The sequence below is a fragment of the Paramisgurnus dabryanus genome, chromosome 4, assembly GCF_030506205.2.
Source record: "Paramisgurnus dabryanus chromosome 4, PD_genome_1.1, whole genome shotgun sequence".
NCBI classification, from domain to species: Eukaryota; Metazoa; Chordata; class Actinopteri; order Cypriniformes; family Cobitidae; genus Paramisgurnus; species Paramisgurnus dabryanus.
Genome location: NC_133340.1, coordinates 32,713,582 through 32,726,212, shown reverse-complemented (window position 1 = coordinate 32,726,212; position 12,631 = coordinate 32,713,582). Strand labels below are relative to the sequence as shown.

Here is a 12,631-nt window from a genome sequence, read left to right as displayed (position 1 = left end):
AAGGGCACGAAGGATAGCCTACAGTTCGTGCATTTGTTAAAACTGGTCACATACATATTGCACTGTTACACAACAAGTACACTTTCAGATGCAGGGTGGATCTGCAAGATCAAGACCATTGCTGTAAAAGATGAAAATGTTTTGTTATGTGGAACACTGCTCTATGTTTAAATGACCATTATTATTCATTTAAAGTCATAGTGCATCTAGACAAAGTTTTAAATGTAGTGAATGTTGAGTTGTTATTTAACCCATTTGATATTTAGATGAAATACAGTACAACAGATTATCCACTGCATGTAGTGCCATACTGTCTTTTCATGCAGGCATTATGTATTTTACAGTGTAACAGAACAATACTTACACTACAGAGTGAAATACTGACACATAATGGTGTTTATTGTATTGACCATTAACCTTTAAATAATACAAAATAGGTGTTAAAATATTTTCTTAATGGAGTTAATTTTCATCATTACAAGTGCAAATTATCTCTATATTAGTAACAAATAAACACTAAACTGATTTCATTTGCCCATATTATTAACACTCTGGGGTCGACGGTGGCGCGGGCGCCGCAAACTCTTTATTTTTCAATCACTCCGCAAAGAGACTTAAATTACTCAGCTGATTTTTGACATACAGATATGATTTATACATCATTTAAAACGTTAAAGTGTCTAGTTTTTTTCTGTCCACTCCCAATAAAAACAGAATGTTGTACTTTTCGCAAAATTAAGAAAATAAACATGGTGAGCATTTTGTTCTCTCTCCCTCAGTGAAGTCCTTTCAGAAACGCGTCAGAAAAATAAACTGTAACTTAACGAATACTTGTCGTAGAAATACAAGATAAATGTCTACATAATGCTTGGAATGTCTACTTTTAAATGATGTAAGTGAAATCGAAAACAGATATTGTCATTCGGTGTAAACTGCATGAGAAGGAGGATAGGCAGCGTCTTTCTTCTGTTACCTCATTATCTGTAATGAGATCGGATCGCCACACCCCCGCGCCATTGAAGTGAATGAGCAGAAACATTCATATGCATGACTCGTGCCTCCTGCAGTCAATGGATATGCAATCCACAATCCAGTCTCTCCATTCCTTGTATTTCCATCCGATTGCACCAAACATGACATCTAAATCCTTATTTACTTGCGTATGTGTGTCAGTATCTCCAGACGCGAGTGTTTTCTTTGTTCTTCCCTTCAAACAGTTCACGCGATTGGAACGCACATACACAAACACGCGAGTCAGGAACTCAACGCGCTTTTTGGTATTCTTATAAAATAGGCGATTGCAAACAGTACAATCCTTATTTAGTTGCGTCTAAGCGCATATCTCCGCACAGCAACTTTATTAAACACAGTATCACTCGCATGTGCACACATTCACTGCTTTCATGATCAACACGTGAGGTAATGGCGCCGGCTGTAAACAAACATTGATAAGTTTACCACGCGTGTCCCTTGTTGTGTTTCTACTATAATGATTACAAAACACAAATAAAAGTCCAGACAACGATAGGCAGTTGTTCTTTTGAGCTTTTTACTGCACAAAAGTAAACCTCTCTCTGGCCAACCAAACACTAACCCTGTGTTGAAGTGTGTTCATTTTACGATGGCCAAACAGTATCTTTACCATAATTAGACTACTATGGTTTTTAAAAGGTAACTTATACTTGTGAAATTAATAGAAAATAATAGAAATATATATACATAATATGTGTGTATGTGTATTTACATTATATTGAAAAGTAAACCTTATCATGGTTTTACTACAGAGAAAGTTATTCCTGTTGAACATCCCCACAAGGCTCATTATGTGGCTCATTATTCAACTGATTATTCAGGAGCTTTCCCGCCTCCACGCATACAGCCTTTCCCAAGCAAAAGTGTCTTAGAAATTGGAAATAAATATCTTGCTTTATTTGAATGAGTAGGCCATATGATTTTCACATCATTTTGAAGAAAAAACTCTAGAGACTACTAGATCCTGTTTGGAAAGTCTTGGGAAAACATGTTTAGAATGAGTTTTGTGGACTTATATCAGTGACTTAAAAATTTAGCTTTTTCAAAAACCATGCATAAACATTTTTCTCTCAAAAATACAAACATGTACATACATGTTGATTATATGATATTGTAACCCAGTTTGTGAAATATGTTTTTAAACAACTGAAAAAAGCACAAATGTCAGTGCATGTCAAAACTTCCCCAGGGCCCTAAAAACCCCTTAGACCGCAGAGGATTAATTGTGGTAACATTGTTCGAGATTGTTAAATTTCTACTCAAAATAGAGTTAATCTTATTCTAAAAATCAAACACACAGGTCTAGAGTTAGTTTATCACCAATTCTGAGTGGGATCAAATACACTCGGGCTCAGTGTTGATTTCAATGCACACATACATTTTGATTACAACTTTGCCAGATACTAGACAGTCCATGGTCCATCACAACAACTTATATATTAGAATGGGCAGGCAAAAATTACCCTGTCTTGGTGGACTCGTAGTCTGGCTGGTGGGATGTTCCTTCAAATCTGTGCAGTATGCAATCAATGCAACAGCATTTTCAAGTAGGGGATTTTCAACAGGTCACAACACAGCAAAAAGTCCAGTGTTAAATTAACTCTCACAGAGTTTATTTCAACACTTTATCAGAGTTTATATAGCTCCACACTTATTAGAGTTAAATGAACACTTTCAACATTTTTAAAACTAGTCCAGAGTTTCTTTGACTTACAAAAGTGTTATAAGGGTCATATTATAAGATTTTAAAGGTGTAAACAAGTCTTTGGTGTCCCCAGAGCGCATATGTGAAGTTTTAGCTCAAAATACCATATAAATAATTTATTATAATATGTTAAAATTGCCACTATAAGTGAAAGCAAAAATGTGCAGTTTCTGGGTGTGTCCTTTATAATGCAAATGAGCTGATAAAATGCAAACACTGATCGCCATGATGGTGGTTTTAAATAAAACAACCAACAAACTTTACAAGATGTAAAATGCAATTTTAGGTTTTAAACGGAGATGGTGAGAGGATAAATTTACAGATTGCATTACAGGAGCATTAACATTTTTAACGGTTTACTTACCGTTCAATCTGCAGGACACGAAATGAGACTGAAATGTGTGAGTGTAATTACATCTCTACGGAGTTGGGTTAAAACTGGCATGATTAACTCCAACTCTGAACAACAATTTACTATAAATATTTTCAATTTACTCTTTAGGTGTTGAATTCAACTCAGAAATGTTTAACACTGAATTTTTTGTTGTGTAGGCAGGAATACAGTAAAGTAATGACAAAACAATTCAAACCACTTCATTATCATTGCAAATATGAAATTTTGCATATAGTCGTCCTTTGTTTCTGTCACACAGAATCAGCCGCTCTGGCTTTCATACTGTAAGCCACAACACAATGGAGAATGGGTAATTTCAGGTCATTTTACATATCCAATATCTGGTGCTTTCACTCAAGCCCCTGAATTTATTCAATTGAAAGGGGACATATTATGAAAATCTGACTTTTTCCATTTTTAACTGCTATAATTGTGTCCCCAGTGCATCTATCAACCTAGAAAATGTTTTGACATTAATGATTTAACAAGGCACTAGAAATGTGTATGTTTATGTGTATGAGTGTGCATTTGAATTTGAAGAGGAAAGAATGTGGTTTTAAATGTCCTCATTGGGCTGATAAACAGATAACTTTACAGTTAACACGCTTGACACATAATATTTACTTAGTTTATTGTCCTGTTAATGTTGCAAGACCATCAGATGTAGAACTCATGTACGATTCTGTTTCTCCTGATAATAAATCTACTGATTAGGGATGTGCATTTTTGTCATTTTTTCATTTCGATTAATCCATATACTGTAAAAAATGTCTGTTAAAAACGGACAAAGTACTGTATAAATATAAAGGAATTTTCCATATTTATGTTTTACAGGCGTTTTTCCTGTTTTTTTTAAACACGTTGCATTATGGTTGCAATAACCACTGCTGCAATCTTTCAATTTAGCTATCACCACTTCTGTTTGAAACCTAAAATTACAACTTGCTTGCAGAGTTCTTTTCTAACATGGATGATGTTTAACTTCTAAACAAATGCTGTCAGAACAAGATACAAGTGCTCAAATATTCCAGCATCCACACATGTGATTTAGTAGACAAATCTTCTTTCTGACGTGACGTGTAAGTCAAATGGATATTTAGCACAAAATTTTAAAAGGTTCATTTGTTTAGTATAATATAAAATCTGATATGTGAAGTTTTAACTCAAGATACCATATAGATAATTTATTATAACATGTTAAAATTGACACTTTGTTGGTGTATGCAAAAATTTGCCGTTTTGGGTCTGTGCTTTAAAATGCAAATGATCTGATGAAGTGCAAACACTGCTCACAATGATGGTGGTTTGTTGCAATTGAAACTCAATTGTGCTGTGAATAATTTTTTTCTCTGCACTAAATGGCAGTGCTGTGATTGGATAGTGCAGATTAAGGGGGCAGTATTATTCTAATGAGAGCTCATTATGACATCATAAAGAAGGCCAAATTTCAACGACCTATTTTTGTATGTGCTTGTAGAGAATGGTTTACCAAAGCGAAGTTACTCGGTTGATCTTTTTTACATTTTGTAGGTTGATAGAAGCACTGGGGACCCAAGTCTCATTTTCATGCCAAGGCCCCTTTAACAGCTGAACCGCCAGGGTCCTAAAAACGGGCCGATGTCATCCTTGTTCTATGAAGTCCCTCCTTCAGAAATACCGAGTTCTGTTTGTGAAGCTGGTTTAGTGTATTGTGATTCGACCAGCAGCTTAGTTTAGCCAGAGCCGTTTGAGCTTAGCTGGCGACTGCCATATTCCTGTGGGTGGAGGTTAGTAAAAAACTCTTATATTGATGTCATTTAACAAATAAGTAGGGCTGTAGTCCAAAGGAATCAAAGGTTATTAACCAAAACAAAGTAAACATTATTCATATAGGTAACCAAACATTTTCAATAAAACATTAACATCCAACAGATTTAAAGTCAAACTGGATGTTTCTCATTAATTTAAAACTGTGGGGTGGTTTCCCGGACAAGGATTAGTTTAAGACAGAACTAGGCCTTAGTTTAAATAGGAAATATAAGTTTAACAAACATGCCTTACTAAAAACATTACTTGTGTGCATTTTGAGGCAAAACATAGAGCACTGATGCATTTTAAGATATGCCATATGCTGAAGTTGTTTTCAGTTTGGACAGCTGTTAAATTTATTTTAGTCTAGGACTAAATCTTGTGTAACTCATGGTTCTGTGACTGAAATAGCCTTTGACATTTTGAAGGAGCTAAATATTGATGAGCCAACCATTTATTTGAATATTATTTGTGTTTGAATTAATACTATTTTTAAGTTTTTCCAATGGAAGACGTTTGCATTGTGTCCGTGGGAGGTTTTTGTTTTACAAAGGAAAGAGACAGTAGGCCTATGTGAATGTAAATTTCTTCATCATGCTGATGGACAGATAACTGTCTGTTAACACGCTTGACACAAAAGTATTTATTCAGTTTATTCTCCTGCTGAGGTTGTGTGAAGACCAAAAGACAAAATCTTGGGTAAGATCTTGATTCTCCTAATAATAAATCTAATCATGACATATAAGCAGCATTCATACAAATTTTTATGTATCTGAATGTGATTTTGACTTTTGAAGAAATTCAGCATATGTTCATTTTTTTCGCCAGCTAAACCCCTTTGACCAAAAATATTTACTTGAAGTACGCCCTCAGATTTTAAGTAAATATTTTAACATTTTCATAGCAAATAGTCAGTTTCATGTATTGGTTACTCAACTGTTTTTCCTACTTTCAAACCATTGTCGCTTGAGATTGGGGTTAGATTTGTGGTTTGGGTATTGGTTTATAAGTTTAATTAAGATATTTAAACAGTTTTTGCACAAGGATAAAGTTGGGTTTGGGTTAGGATGTCATTTTGAGCATTGGTCTATACGTTCATTTGTCAGATTTTTAAACTTGGGGTTAGGGTTAGAGTTGGGTTTGGGTTAGGATGACATTTTATGTAACAGAAAGTCATTCTGACCCTAATGCCAAGCGACAATGGTAAGAAAATAGGAAAAGTAGTTGAGTAACCAATACGTGAAACTGACACAAAAAAGAAAGTCGTGCCACGGATGTAATTTATTTATTTTTTAAATCAGAGGGTAAGATGTTGATGTTTTATTGAAAATGTTTGGTCACCCTATGTGATCAGCGTTTCATTGCATTCATGTGTTTGATAAGAGCTGGAGTTAAACTCGGAAGGATCAGGACTCTTTATGAACAGGATTCAGTCTATTACACTGCCATAATGCTAAATTATCTCTTTTGTCACTCTGTAGACCCCTACGACCTCTGTTTCAGGATAAAATACCTATACTTGTCTGTCAAAAATGTTATCCACCTTTCTTAAAAGTAAGTTTGCTTTCTTTTGCATATAAGAATGGTTGTGTGTGTGTGTGTATGTGGCATTCACACCAGACGCGGAAGAGGCAGCAAGCGTGAGTGATTTACATGTTAAGTTGATGCAAAGACGAGAGTAGTCATCCTGTGCGAATGGCACAGTTCGAATGGAGCAAAAAAAATGCGCGAGTTTGAAAAATCTGAACTTCTACCATGAAGCCACTCCCATGACGCATATTTCCGTGTGAATGTCTCGAATGACTAGAATTTCATGCGCAGCTTTCACGCGCAAATTTAGTAAACTCAAAATGTTAAAGCATCCAACTACGCGCAAATAGCACATTTTTGCCGCCTCTACTGGTGTGAACGCACAGTAAGGTTCAGTTGAGAAGAATTTATATAATAAATTATTATTTAATTTAATCATTATAGTCACCACTGATTTGTATGTAAAACTCCAAATTGCAATAAAATAGTGAGATAATAGATTAAATAAAAGAAAACAATAATTAATTTCTGATTTATTTATTAGAATCGATTCTTCATTTACTCCATTAGTTCTGTATGTATTACTAATTGAGTGTTTGTATATCATTTCAGATGCTGCAATGGCTCTGTTGACAATCATCTCTGTTATGCCATGTAAGTGTAAACATATTTGCATGTTGTTTGTGTTTCATAAAAAACACATAAAGTGGATGGAGGGAGATTATAGAGACACAATAATAATTTCCCAGCAAACATGAGATGTCTGTATCTGTATGTCTATACAACATGCAAATCTGGTACAAAAAATCAATGCAAAAACATTTTAAACAAATGTGGTCTATGAGTTCTGAGTCAAAAAACATAAACATCAAATGTATTTTTGTAGAAAAAAAATTGTTAAGCTGTTAAAATAATTTAATCTTTAAATATGAATGAGTGTTCAAAAAGCATAATACTGCTCATAAATAAAGTTCCACCTTAAATACTCTCTTTTTCTCTCTCTCTCACTTGCGCGAGCACACTAAATAAATGTAAAATGTGCCTCATTTCTGTTAAAATAAAACAGTTTAATCTCTGTTACAATCAACTACAATTTTTTGAAGTAGGACCAGACAAACCAGACCTACTATATTTCTGTCATTTTTCTACCATTTTTTTTTATTAACAGAGATTTATATGCCGAAGTTTTATTGAAAATGTTTTGTCACCATTATGATGATCAGTGATTCCTTTAGTTTGGTAGTTAAACTCTTAGATTTTTCATAGTGTTCGGTCTTTGTAGCAGTGTTTGCTAAAACACGTTATTTTTAGCAAAGAAAAATTGTTACAAACAAAGCTCACATGGGTCTTTCAACTTCGCTTAAAGTTTACCTACAGTATTACCACGCATGTAATGTCAGTAAATTCATTATAAAAGCAGTATAGTATTGCTTCAATTTTTCAATTGATTTGAGATGTCACATCCAACTTATTATTTAGGTGCATACTACCACTGGGAAACACTTATATAAAATTTATTTGGCACATATGCAGACATCAAGAATTATTAATCAAGAAAAACAAAGAGTTATTCTACCCAACTAAATGAAACACTGATCATCATAATGGTGACAAAACATGTTAAATGAAACATCAAAATGTTTTAAAATAAGTGGTAGAAATAACAAAAAACTGAAGTGAATTTCGTTTGTCTAGTCAGTATGGTCCCACTTCAAAACAATGTTCTGTTAAAACAACTTTTTGTTATGGTGATGACATTATTTTAGAGAATGTACGTGTAACAATTATCCAGCGAGAGCAATCGTGGGAGGGAGAGTGAAGTTCACGTCACTTCACTTCAATTATCTTATGCTGGGTACACACCAAAAGATAATCGGGCTGATTTTGGGAAGTTTTCGCAGTAAAGAGATTTCACCTCAGGATGATTTCACCAAGCCTCCTGCAAACGGGCGCACACTCTGCACCTGTGCAGAATGTACGTACTTGCAGAATGTACGTACCTGTACATTGCGGGTCGTAATATAAAGTGTTACCATATTCAAAACCATTCAGTCTGACTTTATTTACACAATAAACCACACATGCATCTGCACATTTTAATTTTTTATTAATGTTTTTTTCGAACAGATAATCTTTCTGCTGACCCCTGCGACAACTACACTGTGCTGGATGATCCAAGAAGAGACACCAATTATAATTCCTCCATCTACATGTGTGACACCTCTGTCAATTGGGTTGGCTGGTATCGGCTTTACCTTAATGGCCAAAATGCTCAAATGCCAGAAACATGTGTTGTTAACTCAAGGTGTGGTACTGATATCCCACTATGGCTAAGAGGTGGACACCCAAAACCTGAGGATGGAGTGGTCACCAGAGGTGTTTGTGGTCGTTCGTTCAGTTACTGTTGCTTTTTCCGGTCATTTCCCATTAGAGTCAAAGCTTGCACAGGTGGTTATTATGTCTATGAGTTTATTAAACCAACTAATTGCAATAGTTCATACTGTGCAGGTAATTATATTTCAATCTGTCTATTTGTACATTTGATATTTAATCTAAGATATGTGTGTGTTTTTGTTCATTAAACTTCATCAAACTTTTCAGATGTTAGCAGTGTTAACTCCATCAACATAACAATCAACTCAACAGGTACAGTAATGTGTTGTGTTCCCACTATTTGATCTTACATGCATGTTACAAAATGGTCCGCCTTTACCTTTGCTCTCGCGGTATTCTGATGTCATACGCTGATCATTCGGCACCGCACCATATAAAGTAGAACACACAAAGCGTAAAAGTCTGGATGAAAAGCAGAGACCTGCCCGTATTCCCAGCACGCAGATACCCTCAGAAAACTTCCGATTTAATTAAAGGGCCCATGGCATGAAAATGTTGGCATTGCCACTTCGTAGGTGTGAGCAACGTGTCATTTTGGGTGTGTCCTTTTAAATGCAAATGAGCGGATGAATTGCAAACACTGATCACAATGATGGTGGTTTGATGCAATTCAAACTCAATTATGCTGTCAATTATTTTTTTCTCTCTCTCTTTCTCTCTGCACTAAATGGCAGTGCTGTGGTTGGACAGTGCATATTAAGGGGGCGGTATTATCATAATAAGAGCTCCTTATGACATCATAAAGAAGGCCAAATTTCAATTACCTATTCTTTGCTCACACCTACAAAGTGGCAATGCTAACATGTTCGTACCTGCCCCCATGGGCCCTTTAACCCTTGCAGAGTTCGACGTGTCCCTGGGTCAACAAGGGAGGGGCTTCGAAAAATACCTTTTAACCAATCAGTCTGAGGGCAGAAAAAATATGATTGGTTCACAAAAATGACCAATCAAAGTGCCCGTTACTGGTTTAAGCCCTCAACGTAGCCTTCAAGGCAGCTTCTGCAGTGAAGCAGTTTGAGCTCACCGTTGGTCAGGTGAGTAGCGCAGATATGGTAAGATAGGAAAGAGATTGTTTTTGAATTCAGCTCAAATTTTTTTGAGCATTTAAGTGATGTGTTTCTGCGTTTGTGCAAAATGTGCAAATTTGTATAAAAAAGTATTCTTTAATAATAATTTAGAAAATTATAATCATAATTCATAATAATAATTTAATGACGAACCCAACATGCCAATCTCCTGTAAATCTCACTCCAAGCTAACTCAAAAGTTGGGTGGCACAGTGGCTTAGTGGGTAGCACTGTTGCCTTACAGCAAGATGGTCCCTGGTTCAAGCCCTGGCTATATAAAATAACTTTGAATTTACATCATTTAATGTGGACATCGGTCCCACTTGTTTGAAACATGTTGTCTTAAAAGGAAATTATCATGCAAACTAGATATGTAGAGAGTTTATGTAGACAAAACTGTATCAGGTAAACCCAATAAGATTTACTACACATTTAAAGTGTTGTAAGATAATTAATTATAGCATGTTAAAATTGCAAATTATTGCTTATTATAGTATGTTAAAATTGCTAATTTGTGAGCAAAAAATAGGTCATTGAAATTTGGCGGGTGGGTCATATTGTAAGATTTTTTAAGATGTAAAATAAGTATTTGGTGTCCCCCGAGTGCGGGGTTGTGAAGTTGTGAAGTTTTAGTTCAAAATACTCCACAGATAATTATAGCATGTTATAATTGCTAATCTGTAGGCCTGAGCAAAAATGTGCCATTTTTGGGTGTGTCCAGTGGTGTAGTCTAGATTTTTGTAGTGAGTATACTGCGATTTTTCCCTCTCACCCTTATGCTGAGTCGTCCCAGCGCAACACCCCATAAGCACAACAGATGCATACAGTATGGATCTTAATGTAAATGAGAGCATTCTGAAAGTTTGAACTCTTTCAATAGGTATTATCTGACAACAATTGATAACATTACCATGTGTAATTTAATGGTATAAATGTTTTTAATTAATACACATTTAAGATGACCATGAAGTTACTCTCATTTGCATAGTCATTGATATAAAAAGCTTATTTTTTGCATATAATACAAGCATTGTCTAAAAATGAAAATAGGCTTTTACTTAATTATTATAAGAAGACCATCATGTCACCTAATATTAGACACCCAAACCAAAGTGAAGAAAATTATCTTTAATTTGCAAATCTGAACTTAACATCAATGCAGACATGAATTTCCTCACAGAAGTTTAAGATCATATAAATGAACACAGAGAAAGGAAGTTTAACACTGTGAAACACAAGCAAACATGCTGAAAGAGGAAGGCAGCTAAAAACCATCAGGACATAAACACCGGCTTATTTTATTTTATTGGAGCCTTACCTCCAGAAATCTGGACTGATGATTTAAATGTTTTTTACTCACATGTGCGTTGTAAACTCTGTGGATTTTATGTTGCAGCACTGCTCAACTCGTTCACTTCTCCACATGGACTGTTTGTTTACAGTGTCGCGTGAGCAGATTCGACTTGGCGCTAAGCAGACTTCTTGGTGATGTCAAAGTACCGTGAGAGCGATTCAAAGCAGATTTCTCCATGTGAAAACTGGAATCGCTCTCGCAGTACTTTGTTGTCACTCGCATGTGGGTTCTTGTGGTGCCACACAGGTCTGTTCCCCAGTTTACTTTCATGCCGCTATAGTTTGATTTTATACGCCGATCGGATACGCAGTTCGGTAGGAATTAAAAACACCACAAAAATATATAACATTAGCGTAATATGTATATGCATTTCAACCCGCTAAAGTAGAAAGTGTAGCATGCTAATGGTCAGTGCTTCACATCTGATTTATGACTAAAAGTTTTAAATGTCACAAAACCATGCTGTTACGCATCCTCACGCTATTTTTTGTGGGTATACGGAAATCCTTGACAATTCCTAGTGGGTATATGGCGTATTCCTGCCTATCACGTAGACTACCCCCACTGGGTGTGTCATTTAAAATGCAAATGAGCAGATGAAATGCAAACACTGATCACAATGATGGTGGTTTGTTGTAATTGAAACTGAATTGTGCTGTCAAATATTTTCTTTCTCTCTCTCTCTTTCTCTCTGCACTAAATGGTAGTACTGTGGTTGGATAGTGTGGATAAGGGGGGCGGTATTATTGTAATTCACCTTGCTACCTACCTCACAAAACAGGCGAAATCTTAACAACCAAATTTTTCACATGCTTGAAGAAAAGTTACTGGGTTAATCTTTATCACATTTCCTAGGTTGATAGAAGCACTGGTACCCAACTATAACACTAAAACATGGAAAAAGTCTGATTTTCACGCTATGACCCCTTTAAATAGCAAACTGAATACTTGTGATGTGTTTGCTATCAATAAGAATACTTTTGAATAAAATGCAGCTATAGTGTGTCAACTTGACCTTATCAAAGAATTACAAACACATCATGCACATAAACGCAAGTGCGAAGCGCAAAGCGCAAGCGACTTTGTGAACGGATCTTGGGCGCTGTTGCTATTTTCCCGGCGTGAGAAATAACTCTTGCGCCAGGCGCAAATTAATAAGGGGTTGGTCTGAAGTAGGTTCATTACTCATGTGTGTGGTTTGGGCGTAACATCAAATAAACCAATCAGAACGTGATCCAACATTCCCTTTAAACGCAAGGGCGCAAGTTCCATGGCGGGTTGCTATTAGTATGAAGGATTTACCAGGCGCACGGCAGGAGCGGTTCACAGCCGAGGAGATCCACGTTCTTGTAAGAGCAGTCAAAGAC

At 35.8% G+C, this 12,631-nt stretch overlaps 1 long non-coding RNA gene across 1 annotated transcript; it reads left to right on the top strand.

Annotated features, from left to right (window-relative positions):
* Nucleotides 1-6,402: 6,402 nt before the first annotated feature.
* On the top strand, nucleotides 6,403-8,892 carry LOC135735570 (uncharacterized). The gene is made up of 3 exons (XR_010527655.1): nucleotides 6,403-6,473; nucleotides 7,062-7,103; nucleotides 8,577-8,892. It is a non-coding gene; the product is annotated as an uncharacterized lncRNA (long non-coding RNA).
* The last annotated feature ends 3,739 nt before the right edge of the window (nucleotides 8,893-12,631 follow it).